This window comes from Manis javanica, chromosome 2 (assembly GCF_040802235.1).
Source record: "Manis javanica isolate MJ-LG chromosome 2, MJ_LKY, whole genome shotgun sequence".
In the NCBI taxonomy this organism is placed as follows: domain Eukaryota; kingdom Metazoa; phylum Chordata; class Mammalia; order Pholidota; family Manidae; genus Manis; species Manis javanica.
This window is the reverse complement of record NC_133157.1, coordinates 22,183,686-22,200,891: the sequence shown is the minus strand read 5'-3', so window position 1 is coordinate 22,200,891 and position 17,206 is coordinate 22,183,686. Positions and strand designations below refer to the sequence as shown.

Below are 17,206 nucleotides of genomic sequence, written 5' to 3'. Positions count from 1 at the left end.
ACATGCCACTCCTCCTCAATTGATGTTTCTCTGCCATTTATTTTGTGCCAAAGTTCCTATCTGGGGTCTGATGCTGTCTCATTTCTCATAAACTTTAAAAGTATTTCAACTTGAGTAAGAATTTATAGAAACAGAATGTAATAGAACATTCAAAAATAAGCTATCACTGTGAAGCTGAATTTTCTTATGGTCTTTGGTAGAAACTGAGTGAATATTTACATTCTTAGAATTATGTACCTACCCTTTTATATTCTGCTTTTCTTTCTCATAGTATGATTTTCATGTATACATGTCTGCATTTTTCAGCTTGGGATAAAAAATTTAATCTTTTGGTCATTACTTTGATACATATTCTCCAAAATGAATTATTATGTCAAGAATACAAATAATTTTACAGTTTCCTACAGTGCTTTTGCAATAAGGAGCAGAAAACTATATCTCAATTGGCTTAAACAATAAAGAAGCAATAAAATTGACCAATATAAGAATTCTTGTGATAAGGCTGCTCTGGAGTTGTTTAATTTCACAACATAGTTTCATCCTCAAGAGTCCAACTTGCTTCCATGTTTCTGTTCTGCTGTCCTGAGGGGGTCGTCTGTGTCATCAATCAGCTATTCTCATGGTTACAAAGTGGCTGCCACAGTCTAGGCATCACCAGCCCACATAGATATGACAGTGTTCAGTGGAAGAAGAGAGGGAAATTTCTTCATTTATGTCTCTTAAAAGCAAGGAAAGATTTCCCCCAGGCTTCTATTTTATTGTTCATCCAGTGTTTCATTCGCCAGAGCCTTCCCTACACCAGCTACTGGCAAGAGGCATAGGATTTCTGTGATCGATTTAGTTAAACACAGAGACGTGTGGAGGGGAGCAGCTTACCTGGTCTAGATGGGTCCTGTTCTACAGAGGAAGGATGGTTTCCTTCCTGTGCTTCCTATACTTCCGGTATACGTATTCTAGATTGTTATCCCAAGGCCCAAACCACCTGACAGAACCGACCTGCAGAGTCTAAGTGCTCATTCCCTGACAAAGCTAAGTTTCTGTCATTTTTACTTACTATTTTAAATTTGAAGGTAGTTACAGAAAATAGAAACATTTGTTTTAAGGTATGTTTCTTTGATGATAGCCATAGTATATGCAATCGCTTTCGGGTGAGTCGGTTTGTTTTCATTTCCTGTAGTGTTTCATGTCCATTGTATTCCAAAATCCTAATGTAAGCAATTTTATATAGTAATTGTACCAGGACATGTGCCACCATTCCTTCCCCCATATGACTTTTATGTAAGAGACCACATCTACTAAGTAAGCTTACAAAAGTCTTCCTTATAAGATGTTAAACTTTAGAAACAGGAAAAAGAAAGAAAGTAAAAGGGTGAAAGAATGTGTTGGGAAGTATTCACTGTCAAAGACTTATAGGTACTTTAAAATTAAAGGATAGATTGAGACTGGAGCAAAAGCCATGCCTTTGGCAAACAGCCAAATGGCCCTCTGCTAAGTGACCTTCCCTCCCTGCTTCGACCCAAACAACGAGTCATGCCATCCTGCCATCCTGCCCCGCAGTGACTGGGACGGCAAGCAGCCGGGACCATCTACTGTAGCTTGTCCTAAGTCTCCGCCTCCAGAGGATGTTGTGGCCATTTTCTCACTCTTCCTCTCTGGTTGCCCTCATTGCTACTAGGAAGTCCTTCTCCCTCATGGTCAAGCTGGTGGGCAAGTCTTGTTTCATGCTGTTACCCTTATAATTGTGCACCCTCCACCCCTAGTTCCATTTGCTTTGAATTCTTTAGAGTGGAGGACCCTAACCCAACAACAGTAAAGAGCTTTTTCTCTAACATTTCACACCCCAGATAGGTTATTGTCAGTATGCTATTCTGGTGACAGAGCCTTTGCAAGCATGCTTACTCCTCTTGAGGGTAACGTGGGTGGGAGAGAGAGCCCTTTCCTGCCCTGATCCGAGCTGGCTAGATGGACGTCCACCTAGAGAGACTGCGAGCTGCTTCCGTGGGCTTTCAGTTCTGCCCAGCCTTTCTTGTCCCACTGAAGTTGTACAGTACAGCTGCCGCTGCCACCACTGGCCGCGTGGAAGCAGAGCTCGTATCTCAGTCTGTCTCCAAAGATCCCCATCCTAACCTAAATGCTGAACTGCCACTTCAGTTAAGAATTGTTTCTGTAAACATCCCTTGAAGGGGGGAAATATGTTTGTGATTTTTTTTCCCTCTGAATTCTTCTTATTCCAGGATGGAAATAATTTAGGGCAAAAACAAACTCCTTATGTTCGCTGCTGCTTCACTCATTGTTTCCTTATGGTTTGGCTGGTAGACGTCTCTGTGAAGATGCAGCTGGCGCCCCTCAGCCCGTCAGGGTGAGCGGCTGGCACAGTGCACACACCTGTTTGCCATTGTCAAAGACCTTTTCACAAGTGACCCCAAGCTGACCCCATCTCAAGTTGAGCCCCAGGGTAGAATCCAGGACCAGCTCCTCAGATTCTCAGTCCAGCTTCGAGAGCTACCTTGAAAATGGCTCCAAAATTTAACCCTCTGTCAAAGCAAAAGTAAAGAGCAGGGCTTTTAGGCAGCTTCTCTTTACCCACCAGGCAGGCATCAGACCAGAGCTACGAGTCATCTGGATGTGGGAGTGTAAACTGACGTCACTGACACTGCCAGAAACTGGTACATTTGTCAGAATACCTTGACTTTTGTTCATTGTGAAATCAGCATGTGCCCAGAATCCTAAAATTCTGTGATAATATTTTCACTCTTGGAAAAAAATAAGAAGGCAGTGCTGAGAGGCTTTTTCTCCATATTCCAAATTTCCCCTCAGTGCTGAGTAATCTGTTTTCCACCAATGTAGGACTTCATCTCTGGTTAGCAGGCATTTCCCCAAAGTTAAAGCCCACGGATATGGGCTCCCTGAGGGCCATTCTCCTTCCCCTCTGGCTCGGACTTTGGGGGTCCAAGAGCCTGGAAGCAGAGCCAGGGATGGGACTGGCTCTGAGAGAAACATCCTTGCATCCCTGGAAGAAAGAAGCTGGGATATTTTTTTAATGCTGTCTTTTGACAACCTTCCCTCCATGTCTCGTGTTTTTGCTTCTTCCTGTAACAGCCATTCACCATAGTCTTAACATCACCATATTTCTGCTGCACCACTGCTGCCCCCAGTGCTGGGTTACAGTCCATCCCAAAGCCTTGTTAGCTCACATCTTGAAAGAGAAGGTACTGAGGAAGCTTTGAAGAATGTAGCTCTGGTGGCCACTGAAAAAAGAGAGAGAAAGACTCAGTGGCTCCCCAGGCTTTGAGAGGCACCCGGCTGGGAATGGCCTAGAAACATAAAGAGATGTCTTGGTTGGGATGTAATTGAAGCCTGGAATACTTGAAGGCTGTTTCATAGAGAAAGAAAGAAACGTATGTTTGACTGCAGAAGGCTGAGCTAGGCCAATAGTGGGATAGAGTTAAATTTTAGCTCAGTATCAAGAAGTACTTGCTGACATGAAACTTGCTAAAAATGGAACAGTCTGTGTATTAATTACCCAGGGCTGCCTGAACAACATACCACAAACTGGGTGGTTTAAAACGACCCTGTCCCGCCCTGCCCCCACACCCCCGGATTGAAATGTATTCTCTCACAGTTTAGGAATCTATAAACCCGACATCCAGGTGCTGTGAGGGCTCTGCTCTCTTTGAAATCTCTGCAGGTAGATCCTTCCTGACTTCTCCCAACTTCTGGAAACATAAATCTGATCTCTGCCTCTGTCCTCATGTAGTCGCCTTCTCGGGGCCTCTGTCTCTCTTCTTGTAAGAGCACCAGCCATACTGGGTTAGCGCCTACCCTAATGACCTCATCCTAACTTGGTTATATCTGCAAAGACCCTATTTCATATATAAGGTGGTACTCTGAAGTAGATATCCACCCACCATCCATCCATCCAACTATCTATCTAAAGTCTAGGCAGCTTAGCATGTCTTTGGTTTTCCCTTCCCTTTTCCTCCTGCCTTTCCAGCTTATCTCTTCCTACTTATTTCCCCAAATCTGAATTATAAATGCCTACTTCTGAGCTGGCAAACACTGGTCCCTCCTTTAAGGATGAGAAAAGAAGAGAAATGGGGCCAACCGCCACCAGATTCCTTCGGCACCTAAGGGGAGGGGGAAGGAAGAAACTCACATTAATAATTTTGGTCCCTATCATATCTCAAATCATTGAGTGATCCTGTGTCATTTTGAGTTGTAGATGCTTTCAAAATTTGCATCTGTGTCCAGGAAAGAAGTAGATAAATTTGCACATGGTGGTGAAAGATGACTCTGGGATATAAATGCTCTAATGCAAAGTTATGGATGCATCCCCAAAGGCTCAGCAGTATCTGTGTCTTAGCTTTCAGACTTCTGGAGTGGGTCAAGCCAAACTCCCAGGTGGGTTTTTAAACTTGAGAAACATCAGGCTTGTTTGTTTCCAATCAGGCAAGCCACTCTTGAATTGAAATCAACAACGGATCATCAAGCAGTATAAAAATTAATTAGAGTCTCTTATCCTTCTTCCTTCAGACATTCAGCCCCATGGCAGTTCCGACTCAAACCTTTTAAACAAACCAACCCCCAGCCCCTGACTCCCCCACAGCAGCTTGCTAAGAGCATTTCACATCCCAGGCAAGGGCTTGGGCCCTGTCTTTGGAATCCGTCAGAGGACCCCCTCTGTCCCAGTTCCTGCATTATTGGTCTTGTCCCTCCTCACTCTTTGACCCCGAGGGGAGGCTCTGATCCCAAGCCCTGCTGTGACTGGGGTTTAGGGACTGCCTGCTCCTCACACCTGTCAGCTTCAAGGCAGAGGCTCTCCGGTTTAAATCCTCAACCTGTGGTATCCAGGTGGCTTCATTTGCTAGGGCTGCTTGAACAACAGAAATTAATTTTCTCCCAGCTCTGGAAGGCTGGAAGTCCAAGAGTGAGATGTGTGCAGGTGTGCCCTCTTCTGAGCCCTCTCTTCCCGGCTTCCAGATGACCATCTTCTCTGGGTGTCCTCGCTGTCGTCTGTCTGTGTGCCCCTGGTGTCCCTCTCTCTGTGTTCAAACATCCTCTTCTTATAGGACACCAGTCAGATTGGAGTAGGGCCCACACTAATGGCCTCAGTTTAACTTAGTCGCCTCTTTAGAGACCCCATCTCCCAATACAGTCACATTCGGAGGGGGGTTAGGGCATCAACACGATGAATTTCAGGGGCCCCCAGTCCCACGCATAACACCTGGCTAGCAAACTCCCCGTCTGCAGGCCCCCAAATCTGCTAAAAATTGGGAGTCAGAAATTCCCATGTGGCTCAAGTAATTTCTACTTAAGACCAATTACAAACTATGGTAATCTGGAGGCAAGAAAAGGTCAAATCATCACCACTATTCATGGAAAATATCAAGTTAGCTGAGCAAGCCAGTAGAAGTGCTAATTATGATCCCAGCCACCAAAGACTTTAGAACCTTCTATTTATATCTGCATGTGTGCTCTCTCTCCAGCCAACTCTTTTCTTAGCCACAGTTTGTGTTGCCGTATATTCCTAGAAGTCAATTACAGCCGACCCTTGAACAACCAGAGTTAGTGATGCTGACCCCCTACAGTTAAAAATCTACATACAATTTTGGCTCTTCAGAAACCCTACTAATAGCCTACTGTTGGTTAGGAGCCTTACCAAGAACATAAACTGCCACTTAACACATATTTTGTATATTGTATGTGTTATGTACTGTATTCTTACACTAAAATAAGCTAGAGAAAACAAAATGTTTTTTTCAAATTGTCACAAATCTCCAAAAAGTTTTCCAATGTATTTACTGAAAAAAATCCATGCAGAAGAGCTGCACAGTTCAACCCTGTTATTCAAGGGGCAACTGTACTTAAACGTGAGGCCACTTTGGCATCACAGACTAAAGATAATGATGACAATGTCTAACTTTTATTGAGTATTTGTTACATTCCTGGCACTGAGCTGAGGACTTAACGTGTATTTTCTCATTAAATCCACACTGAACCCTTAATGAGTTTTCTATTACTATCCTCATTTTGCAGATAAAAATGAGGCTTAGATTCGTGAAATAACTTGCCATAGTCCCTCGGCTCTCCTGCCAGTTCCCATAGTGAGTTACTAACCAGTTTTGGCCATGTCAGTTTTTTTAAACTAGTAGTTTAAATTCAGTCTGTTTCGAAAAAACTTCAAAAAAGAATTCAAAGTGGGATAAGTTCATAACCTTCTGAGCCTCTTCAAGAGGGACCTTGAGGGAACTAAATCAGGTTGGGACTGTAAACTCAGGTACCATCAGGGGCCAGAGAGTTAACATTAGTGGGTGACATGGACACATAAATAAACAATCAGAGTGGTGGAAACTGAGGCCTGTCAGAGCAGGCAGATCTCATGTGAAAACACAGTCGTAGGCACTCAGCTTTTGGCAGTTGCCACCATGTAGAGCTATGGATATTGGTCTACTGAAATTTTTTTTCAAGAGAAACTAGATGTTCAGATGTTTGTATAAATTCTCATCAACAAAAGTATTGGCAACCAAGTTGTTTAAAACAACAACAGTTTCTTGTAGACTAAATAAAGCCTATCTACAAGCTAGAAGGGTCACTTTATATAACTTCTGGGCTGATGATTGCCAGAACCTTTCTGAACTTTCCAGGGGGTTCCATTTAAAACATTCTCTCCTATACACCTCTGCTTGAGTCTGGTGGGTTTTCTGAATGGCTGGGCAAGCTCCTACAGGTCACCTGATAGCACCACAGCTCCAGCAAGGGAAGGAGAGGAAGCTCTGCTGGCAGGATGCCCAGAACTCAGGGTGGAAATGTAACATCCTGGCCATCTAGCCGGGGAAGGCCCCACACAGCAAGGAAAGAAGTGGCGCTGGAGATACTGCTCAGAGAGAAAACCACCTCCCAGACAGCCGGCTCCCTGGACCGGTCTTCCCATCTGGGTCTCCCCAGCCCAAGCTCAGTGCCTGACACACAGCAGAAAAGCATGGAATGCGGCTGAGATGAGGAGTGATGTGACCACAGTTATGTTTCTGAGAAGCAGCAATGGTGATGATATGGAAGACAGGTCCGGCTGGAGAACCGCGAAGGGCCGGAACTGGTACTTGCCACAGGGCTGGAGGACAGGGATCGGTGTCGGCAGGGTGCAGAGGCCAGCTTCTTCATGTCTCCAGGGCCAAACTCTTCACAGTTTCCTCAGTCCAATGGCACCCTTCCCGTGGTCATGAGGGAAAGTCACAGCACGCCAGCTGTGTGGTGAGCCTCCGAAGAACCCAAGGACCTTAAGTAGGCCCCTGCCATTACTCGTTGTTTTAGTTATTAGTAGGTCAGTGCATCTCCTCTGCATTGGAACTGGATGCAGGATGGTGGCTTGGGGCTTTATTGAATTTTATATCACATTGTTTAGGAGCTAAATATCAAAGAGCTTTTTTTCTAATAAAATCAGGCTGGAAGAGCTAATAATTAGGATAGTGGAGAATATAACAAGAGTCTCTTATTGGACTTGGGGAGGAGCCCCTCTGAATGGTAATATCTGCAAAATAATTTGAGAGCAAACCAAGTTTAAAGCTGTTAGCTCTCTAACCTCTGAGAAGGGAATGCGCCCGTGACGGTCCTGTGAGTTTGCTGCATGCAGTTTGGTTGCCTAAAAAGGCTTTAATTTCTGAGGACTGGGCCAGGCCAGCCAAAACAAACCCTTTTCAAAACTGGTTTGGGCCTCAGGGGTCTCATGAAACTCATTTTAAACGCTGTACCATGATCCCTTTTTGCTCTCATTTTCAGGCAGTTAGAGTCTGCCTCCCCCTTCACATCCAGAGGATGCTTAAAATGCACCTTTGAGAGTAGAGTCTGAGCTGAAACACCCAGTTTCCTGACCCACTCTCAGATGCTGTGACAGAGAAAGGCACTTTTTCCATAAAGGGAGGTCCAAGACTCTTGAGTGTACAGGGGTAGCTGAAACACGGTTGCAGCTTCATGCCCAGATATGCACATGTGTGTGTGTACATGGGTGTGTGCAGATTATGTATGTGTGCACATGTAGGTGTGCATTTGTATGTGTGTGCACGGGGGGTGTGCAGATGGCATGCATGTGGTGGGCAGGTACATGTGTGCACATACTTCTCTGTCTCAAGAAGGGTGTTCCTTCTTGCCCTTCTGATGAAAGGCCCTTGGTTAGCAGAGGTGATTCGCAACAGCATATTGTAACATGAGCACTGGGCTTGGAGGGCCTTATCCACATTCTGGATCTGCTCCTTACTTGTGTGTTCTTGGGCAAATTATCTCTCTCTTTAAGCCTCCTTTCTGCTATCTAGAAAATGAGGATAAAAATAGTGCCGACTTCACTTGGGGTTTTGACGGCTATTTAGCTAATATATGTGAAATACGGCACATAACAAGTGCTCAGGAAATGATGGCTGTTGTTGTCATTGTTCCTCTTACCCCACGCTTAGGAGAGTCAGGTGGAATCTGCAAACTATTTTCCAGCCCAGGGCGCTGTTAGTTTCTACCCCTTCTATGTATGGTTGCCTCCCAGATCCCCTGAAGTATATCCTGGGGGTTTTGGTGGGGTGTCTAAACCCAGGGTGGAGTGCAGAGGCCCCAGGTGCTTTCCTAGTCTTAATCCCTTTCCACCTTTCAACAGTTCCGCTGCTCAGGTCACCCCCTGCAGAGCTAGGCTGCTCTGGGATCCCCCAGGACCAGCCTTGGAGCTCTTCCTGCATGAAAGGACATCCTAGTGGCCACAGAGAAGCCCTGTAAACCCGTAGTTTAGTTTGGTTCACTGAATTCACTGGATTGGGTTCAGTGCCAGCCATGGCTGTGAATCCTTCAAGGGGCCCTGCCATAAAATCCTTTAGTTTATCTGCCCATTGTGAGCTCAGAAGCCAGCTTGTATGGAAACCTAAAGGAAGAAAATTGCTCCACCGTGTATCTTGGTTTTGGGGGGTTTTTTGTTTTTGTTTTTAAATACATCTTCAAGCTTTCTGTTCCCCTATCTCTGAAGACAGAAGAAAATCTAATCTTCTGAATGGTAGTAAGGTGTAACGGTTAGGCAAATAGCCTCTTGAGGTCAGAGTGGCTGGGTTAAATATGGGTTCTGTCACTTCCTAGTTCAGTTTTAAGTCTTTTAAGCCTCAGTTTTCTCATCTGTAAAGTGGGGATAATATTGTACCTGCCTCATGTGCCTGTAGAGTATGAGGATTTAATGAGATTATATACTTAATGGCATAGCCTTCGACCCACAATACGGCCTCAGTACAGTCTAGCTGACATGGCTGACATTGTTTGTGGCTGTGTTGGCGGGGAGAGCAATGGGGACAAGAATGCACACGGGCATGCTTAGCAAGACGTTGAGGTTTTTCTTTGTACATCTTTGAGCAACCTGAGCATCTACCCCTCAGAGACACCCAGAGAGGGACATACAGGTAGGGGAGGGGATCTGTCAAGCTCTGGGTGACTTGGAGCACAACTTGTCACTTAAAAGGTGGACCTTTCTCTTTTCTCTCAGGGAGAGGGGGCAAGAGAGGGGAAATGCCCCTGCCATCATGGCCCGCAGAGGCCCTCAGAGGCCCGGAGGCCTCTTACATCTGTGCTGAGGAGGAGAAAGCTGGGCTCCGGGACAAGGATGAGCCACCACCTGGAGTGGGCTGGGCTGGGGTGGGGTCACTTCCTGCCCCACTCCTCCAAGCCCCTGGGCAGGGCTTCCCATCCACAGGAAGCGGGCCCCATCAGCTTATCCTGGGGTGGGGTTTCCCAAAGCCAAGTGGTTAAAGGCACATCATTGTTCTGAAGTTCCGCTAAGTTTTAATGACCACCCTGCTGAGAACTCCTCCAAGAACAAAGTGAGATTTTTAAACCCCAAGCAGAGCCAAAGGCAATTAAAAGGAGGAGCAATATCTGGCCAAGTCTTAAATACAAGACACCCTGTGCAGGGAAGTCACAGCAGAACCCAGACCCTAACCCCATGCTCTCCATTGTGATCAAGCAAAATGACTTCACATTTTGTCTTTAAAATGGGGTTGATATAATCTGGGCTCCAGGTAGAACTCTGGTCTAGGAATCAGGCAATCTTGTCTCTGTCAGATCCAGCTTAGCAGCTGCTTTCTGTGAGATCTGGGCACATCTTGCCCGTCCCAGTTCTCACTGAGGCTCAGAAGGCTGAACTCTCGACTTCCTCGCCGTTCTGTGGCTGTTGTCTCGGCCAGTGGCTGATGTGGGTTGAGGCAGGGGTGTGATAAGGAAGAGAGCAGCCAGGCCGGACACATCTGAGAAGCTCCACTTAAGTCCACGCAAACAGAAGTACCGTCTGTCAGTCAAGGGCTCTCACTGTGCCCTCTGTTCTCTCCTGAGGCCAGGCTCCAAAGGATGTCAGCTGGGATCTTTTTTCCCCCAGTCTGTTTGGGGCTCAGCTCTTCTTTAAGACAGTCCATTCCAGCTGCCCAATCAGCGTGATCTTGAGCAGGGGTGAGGAACGTGACCAGGAAGAGGCCATGTGGCAGCTGAGGCGCACCTGTCAGGTGGCATTGTAGACTTCCATCTTGATGAGAAAGCAGCTCAGGCAGCCCTAAGGCCTCTTCCAACTTCAACTAGGGAAATGTTTAATGAGCCCCCACTCTGTGCCAGCCCTCCTCACCGCGCTGGCTGGGGAGTGAGGTGGCCTTGGGTGGAGCTGGTGAAGGGACAGCCCTCTCTTCAAAGTGCTCAGGGCCCTACCACCCAGATACTTTATATCCAAGGAATACATCTCCATGTGGTTCCTTTCTCTGCATGTGTCTAGACCACCAGGCCTTCTCTGGCCCCAGAAGGCAGGACTGAGAACGGTGGGTTTGTTTCTTTAGCACCAAGAGTGAATCAGCTCAGGAGTGGGGCTGTTTTCAGTGTCCTCCACACCCGTTCCTTCAGTGCGCCTCTTTTCTCCTTTGATGCTCTCTGCTCTTACCCAGGCTCCAGTCCAAACCTCTGATCCCTCAGACCTGGCTGCCACAAACTAACACTTCTCATTTTACAGACACTTGTATGAGACCTACTGGGTATGGGGCCCAGTCCCTGCCCACAAGTGCTTACCAGCTGGTTGATAAGGGCCCTCGCAGGCGGCACTGACGAGCAAACACCATCAGCCAGATACACTTAAGGGCTTTCCCTGACCAGGCCCTAAGGCCTGCCCTCCAAAAGTGGGGCTAATGATCGGGGCTGTGAGTTCACAGTGGAGGGAGGCAGTGGGGACATCACTCAAGCTGAGCCCAGACACCATCACCAAGTAGCTGACGCTGGAAGGCAAGGCTGAGTCCCGGCGTCACCTATGTATTTAACTTAGATTAATTCAAGTGTATGTTTCTAGCTAAAATAATGAGAAAAAGAGAAAAGACCAGTATAGATTTTAGAAGTATCTGTGATTCTACCTGCCATTCCAATCTGTGTACACTTTTCTGTGACAGACCCTACTAGTTGCTTGTCCCACAGCCATCAGCCTGTACCCTTCTCTTTAGCTGGACAGGATCCTATTTTATTCCTGTGTTCATCCTCCAGGTGGCATGTGCTCAGAGAAGTCTGAGACCCTCCCTGACCCAGGGGGGTAAATTTTGATTAATTAGCTCCAAGACAATTTTGGTAATTGCTTTTTCTGTGATGGGTTCAGGAGTAGATATGCTACATTTTTGACCAGTGAGACTTTGGCATTCAGCTTGGGTGTGAGGGGCAGGTGCTTTTGTGGAAGGTGTTTTTATTCCTTCCTTTTCCTGCCCCTAGATGTTTTCATGACACATGGAACTGCTGTATCCATCTTGGGGCCACAGAGGAAAGTCCAGAGAATTGCAAAGAGGTCAAACTGCATAGAGCCATTGAATTAACCACCTCTGGTGCCACTCTTTCTGGGGACTTCTTATTACATGAGTCAGTCAGTCCTCTGTTTTTTCAGCCTCTGTTACATAGGCTTTTTATTGCTATGGCCAAAAGTGCTCTAAGTCATGCACCCAGGTGTGAGGGTAACAAGGAAGGCGTGAATCTGCTGTTCCCACAGTTGCTCTCATCTCCTTTCTCATAATCTGAGCATCTCCAAGCCCTGAGAAATCCTAGAGTTTCAAGATCTGTGTTTTTTGTACAACATGATCCCTAATACAAGCCAACAGCATCATCTGGTGCTTAACGGAAGACACGATCTGTTCCAAAGCTGGAACGAAGAGTAGTCTTGCTAGGCTTTTGGAAATATGTGCTGTTCTGGACTGGGGGTGGGGATTTAGGGTTTTTTCATGGGCAGCTTTGACATGTAGGATGATGCCTTTGTCTTTAGAACCTAAACCTTCATGATATGTAACTAACTTGTGCAGTAGGCACTCGACACAATGGAAACAGAAAGTGGCCCCAAAGAGGTAGAAAGTGTGGACCATTCTAACCTGGTTGAGTAGACAAAATTTAAAGTGGCAGAGTTGATTTAGAGGGTAGAACCCAGATTTCATCTAAAGAACTCTCTATGGTGGGAACTGGGGGTTGACGGGAAAGCAAGTCGAGAAGCGCTCCTTCCTCTCCTAAAGCTGGGCTAGATTTTGCTACTGTAATAAACAGCCCGCCGTGCCACGGCTTAAAGCAATAAAGGGTTAGTTCCCACTCATTCCGCATGGCCACTGCGGGTTGGCTCTGCCTCTGCTGTGCATTACCCGCATGGTGGGACTCAGGCTAACAGAACACCACTGTCTGGAGCAGTGTGTTTGCCATGGTAGAGGGCCAGGGTGCTTGGGGGTCCTACATCAGAAATTAAATGCTCCAGCCCAGAAGTCACTACTGCCCACACCCATCAGCCAGAACTCATCACAGCTCAGAGGAAGCCAGGCAGTCTGTTACGTGTCTGCAAGAGGGAAGAACTGGGACTATTTGGTGAGTAGCACTAATGACCATGACAGTCACCCGCCTTGCATGTGGACAGATGAGCTAGCGTCAGGGTCTGCTCTCTCATGCTCTCTTGCAAGGGTCTGTGCTGGTGTGTCGTTCTTACTCTGCCTTCACCTGGTGACTCAGAGCACCCCAGGGGGCCTGGGCATGGCCGGTGCCCTCCCATGCTGTACTGCCCTCTCCTTCTGGGCCTTTGACCCTTTCTCTTAATATCTTTTCCAATACCAACCAGAATCAGAACTAAAGGAGTCACCCAGTGTTCTCTGCAATGCTCCCCTGCAATGTCTCCTCAGCAACTTGCCCTCGCCGTGGTTCAGTGTAGGCCTGTCACCCTTTGTTTGAACATGAAAGCCATTTTGTCTACAGGTTACTGTGCTCAAGCCCTGGGGCTACCCTACTGTCAGCCCCAGTCCCGCTTTTTGCAGGTGCTCATGTGCACCCCTGGCTTCTCCAGCCAGGCCCTGAGCACGTCCTCCTTCCTTGTTCCTGCACTGCTCTGTTAGCCACACACATGCTCTTCCCCACAGAACTCGAGAGATAGAAGGGCCCCACCAGTTAGCAGCCAGGCCCTGTGAATGGGCGCTGGGGAGTGGAAGCCAGGCCTGCTGCATTTCTTCATCTGACTGTGCAGCTAAGTGAGGGGGTGTCTGCAACACAAACAATTCATGGTGGCTGGTTTTATTTATTCCTGAAAGATCTTTATAAAACAGGCCCTGATGGAGTATTTATAAGCATACCTCAGCTACAAGTAGACAGGTCTCAATTTCTCCCACTGCAGAGGAATGCAAACTTATTTTCTTCTGGGAGACAGATATTTTTTTCCTGATGGTTTGATCCAGTCTTTTAAAAATGGAATAGAAATAGTGGTAGTCTTACTACGGATTGTGAGAATAATATAAACTACGATTTCTCTTCTCAAAGAAGTTATAAGTAACAGTTTGAGTGAAGGGGGAGAGGGATATAAGAGAAAAGTGGCTATTAAAAAGTACAGTATATGTAAAATATAATATGTGAAATTATGTATATGTGTATATAAGTATATTATTATCAAATATGTATATAATTATCAAAATTCTTATGTTGAATTCTTGATATAAGTTCTTCACCTGAAATCAGAGGTGATTGTGTTTATATAACTAATAATAGAAATACATCAGTCTGGAATGGCTTGTCTTTTGCAGTTGTACAGCTGAGCTGTTTAAATGTTTGTGCTATAGTTATAAATCCCAGATCTTAGTTGAGTGGAAATTCATCTCAGGAACTCAGACATGAACGCAGATGTTGAAAGTCATTGATAAAAGCCTAGAACTGAAGGATTCTCAGACACACATTCTAAGCTCTTCCCCCTGCCCACTTGTGGTATAGGGCCTTTCATGGTGGTGGTATGGAAATCCCATTTCAGAAAGAGAAGTGGTATTTTTATTTGTATGAGCATCTTCCTCTAAGGAAGAGCCAGCCTTATAACACCAAGCCCTCAAGATGAAAGGGTCTGCTGCCCTTCAGTATTCAAATAAAATTGACCTGTAGTCCTATCACGTGTAGTATGCAGGTCTGCTACCCTCCCCACGATTCTTATCATCACATCTTCCTCAGATTCCACTTTCGTGGGAAGCTCCCAGGGGCACATGGCACTCACTTGTCTCCACCCTGAGGTGCAAATGTGGGACCTTATTCAGTTGCTACCAAACAGCACCAACACAAGACGGTTGTGCAGGACGAATCTCCACTCAGGGCAGGAGAGCAAGGGGAGAATTATATCATGACAGCGTGATAAATAATTTAACTGGTTTATAAACCCCACTGCTCTCAAAAGTCTTTCTTATTGTCCCTTGGCAATTGTCTTACTGCCAATTGTTGTCTCAACTTCTTCCAAGTTCTCTCCTTCTTCTAAAAGGATCTCTTCCTTTTTCTCCTCCTTCCATGATGTAGGACCCATCTTTTCATGCCCAAATGTCCATGACATTGTTTTATTCTCCAAGGTACAATTTTCTCTCTGGAAGGAATTTTGCCCCTGGATTTCAAAATGACATCTTTCTATCCTCACACCTTTTATTATCAGAATTAATGACATTTTAAAATTAAAAGTTATGTCTATTTTCTCTCACTCTTGTCATGAAATGATAGACTAATTTGAGGTGTTTTCTTGATTACAGGCTAAAATTTTGAGAATACATATATATTATGTCTCATATCTCTTTCTCATGGCCATATATCCTTTAATAAAGATTGTGTTGCTTATAAAAGGTATGATTATGGTGGAGAGAAGATTCTTCCCCAAGTAGGATAATACAGAGAGAGAGATGGGAATCAGTACTTGTAAATGAAATTTTTATGCAACAAAGAGAATTACACTGGCACAGTTAAAGATAAAAGTACTTTATCCAAAATAATTTTCATGTGTAATTTTGGTTATAGGTTGTACCTGCTAGCTATTGTTACAGTACTGCTGCCTGACAAGTCATCCCCAACCTCAGTAGCTTTTATTGTCATGCATATGCAGCTGGCTGGGGGTTGGCTGGTCTAGACTTGGTTTAGCTCCCAGATACAAACTGGGTCCAGGTCTCCTCTCTGTGACTCTTACTCTCTTGCAGGCCAATTAAAGCATGTCCTTCTCATGCTATAGCAGAAGAGCAAGAGGGCAAGCATCACCATACAGGCCCGTTTCAAACCTCTGACTGCATTATGTCCACTAACATCCCATTGACCAAAGCAAACATCAGTGGGACATGGTAGAAAATTTTACCCCAGTGGGAGAAGAGAGGAATGAATATTTACTGAACAATAATTTAGACTATTCCACAAACTAAGTATCATGTAATTGTCCATCATGCCCAACGTCTTTGTCTCTCTGCCAATCAGATCCAGCGGGCACTAACAGTGGCTCAAACCAAGAGGGGACTAGTAGTCTGTTGAATGTGAAGTGTATCAGGGAAATAATCTATTAATGAAGGAGCAAGGCTTTCTCTCTCAGAAATGTGCATTCAAGAAAAAGCTGGCAACCACCTTCTAGCAACTTCTTGAGGAAATTATAGGACAACCCACCACACTGGCCCAATTTCTACAACCTAGTGAGAGACAACTATTTTCACCCTGCAATAAATTGTCATGCATGGATCTTAAGCAATCCATCATGCATGTGTCCTGTAAATTGGGGCCCTGAGATACAGAATGTAAAATAGGGCAATACAACCAATACTAACATGTTAAAATCTAATTAATTTCCTATTAGTGTATTTAAAGCATCATATAATTGGAAACAAGTGTTATTGTTTCATGGTGTGGTTTATTCAGCTGATCTTTACAAAAATGCTGGAGGGTAACTTTCCTGTATGTGTCTCTGATTTCTTGATTTAGCACAGAAGCTGGTAAAGTACATCTCATGGGCCAAAGCTGGGTTTTTATAAATAAAGTTTTATTGGAACCCAGCCATGCTCATTTGTTTGTATTTGTCTGTGACTGATTTTGCTGTCCAACGGCAGCTCTTTAAGAAGTGGCTACAGACACAGCATGACTGCAAAACCTAAAATGTTTACTGTGTGGCACAGAAAATGTCTGCCAGTCCTGGTTTAACACTATGCTAGACAGCTGAAATTTTGGAATTTGGACCATTCACACAGGTCTGGGTGAATACTGTCTTGGAGTTATCCTTAGGTAAAATTACTTGTTAAGGAAATTAATATAAACAAAATACTATGCAGATAATTTAAACCTATTTAAGAAAACCCTCTTTTTAGTCTCTTAGGCTATGAGCACTCATATCCCCCTAGACAGTTATTATACCAAGTACAAAATCTATCTGCCTGTTAAAGCACACCCTCAGAAATGCAAGTATTACTTCTGTAGCTTTAAAGATGATTTTAGTTATAATAAATCTATGATTTTAAAAATACACTTGTCATTTCTTTGGACTTTTCTTTCACTAATATAGACCATTCTACTCCACACACATAATTGCATCTGAATTAGTATATTTTTACCCCGTGGGATAATATGTAGATAGATTTTAAAAGTGAGTATAAATGTTCACTTATTTCCAACAAGTGTGTGGATTCTAGGACAGTGAATTATCTGGAGTCATTTTGATTGGGTGTTGAATTAGATTCACATGTGTGTGTGCCTGTGTTCTGGATTCATTTCAAGCCCTAGATGAGACCTTAGTATGTGGCTTGGATTCTGGGGGAGTTCATTCCAACTTCTTTTCCACTCTGAGCTGGGAATAGGACTGTCCATAAAATCAGGATTCAGACCATGGACTCCAAAGTCACATGGGATTGGAATCTGCAAGATGGCAGGTGTCCATCGATGCCAGTTGGAGGCACTTGGCTCAAATGGGATT

The 17,206-nt window shown here is 45.0% G+C and overlaps 1 protein-coding gene across 8 annotated transcripts in view; it reads left to right on the top strand.

Annotated features, from left to right (window-relative positions):
• Positions 1–17,206, top strand: part of PALM2AKAP2 (PALM2 and AKAP2 fusion) — a 416,273-nt gene that overhangs the window by 274,108 nt on the left and 124,959 nt on the right. The window lies entirely within an intron of this gene.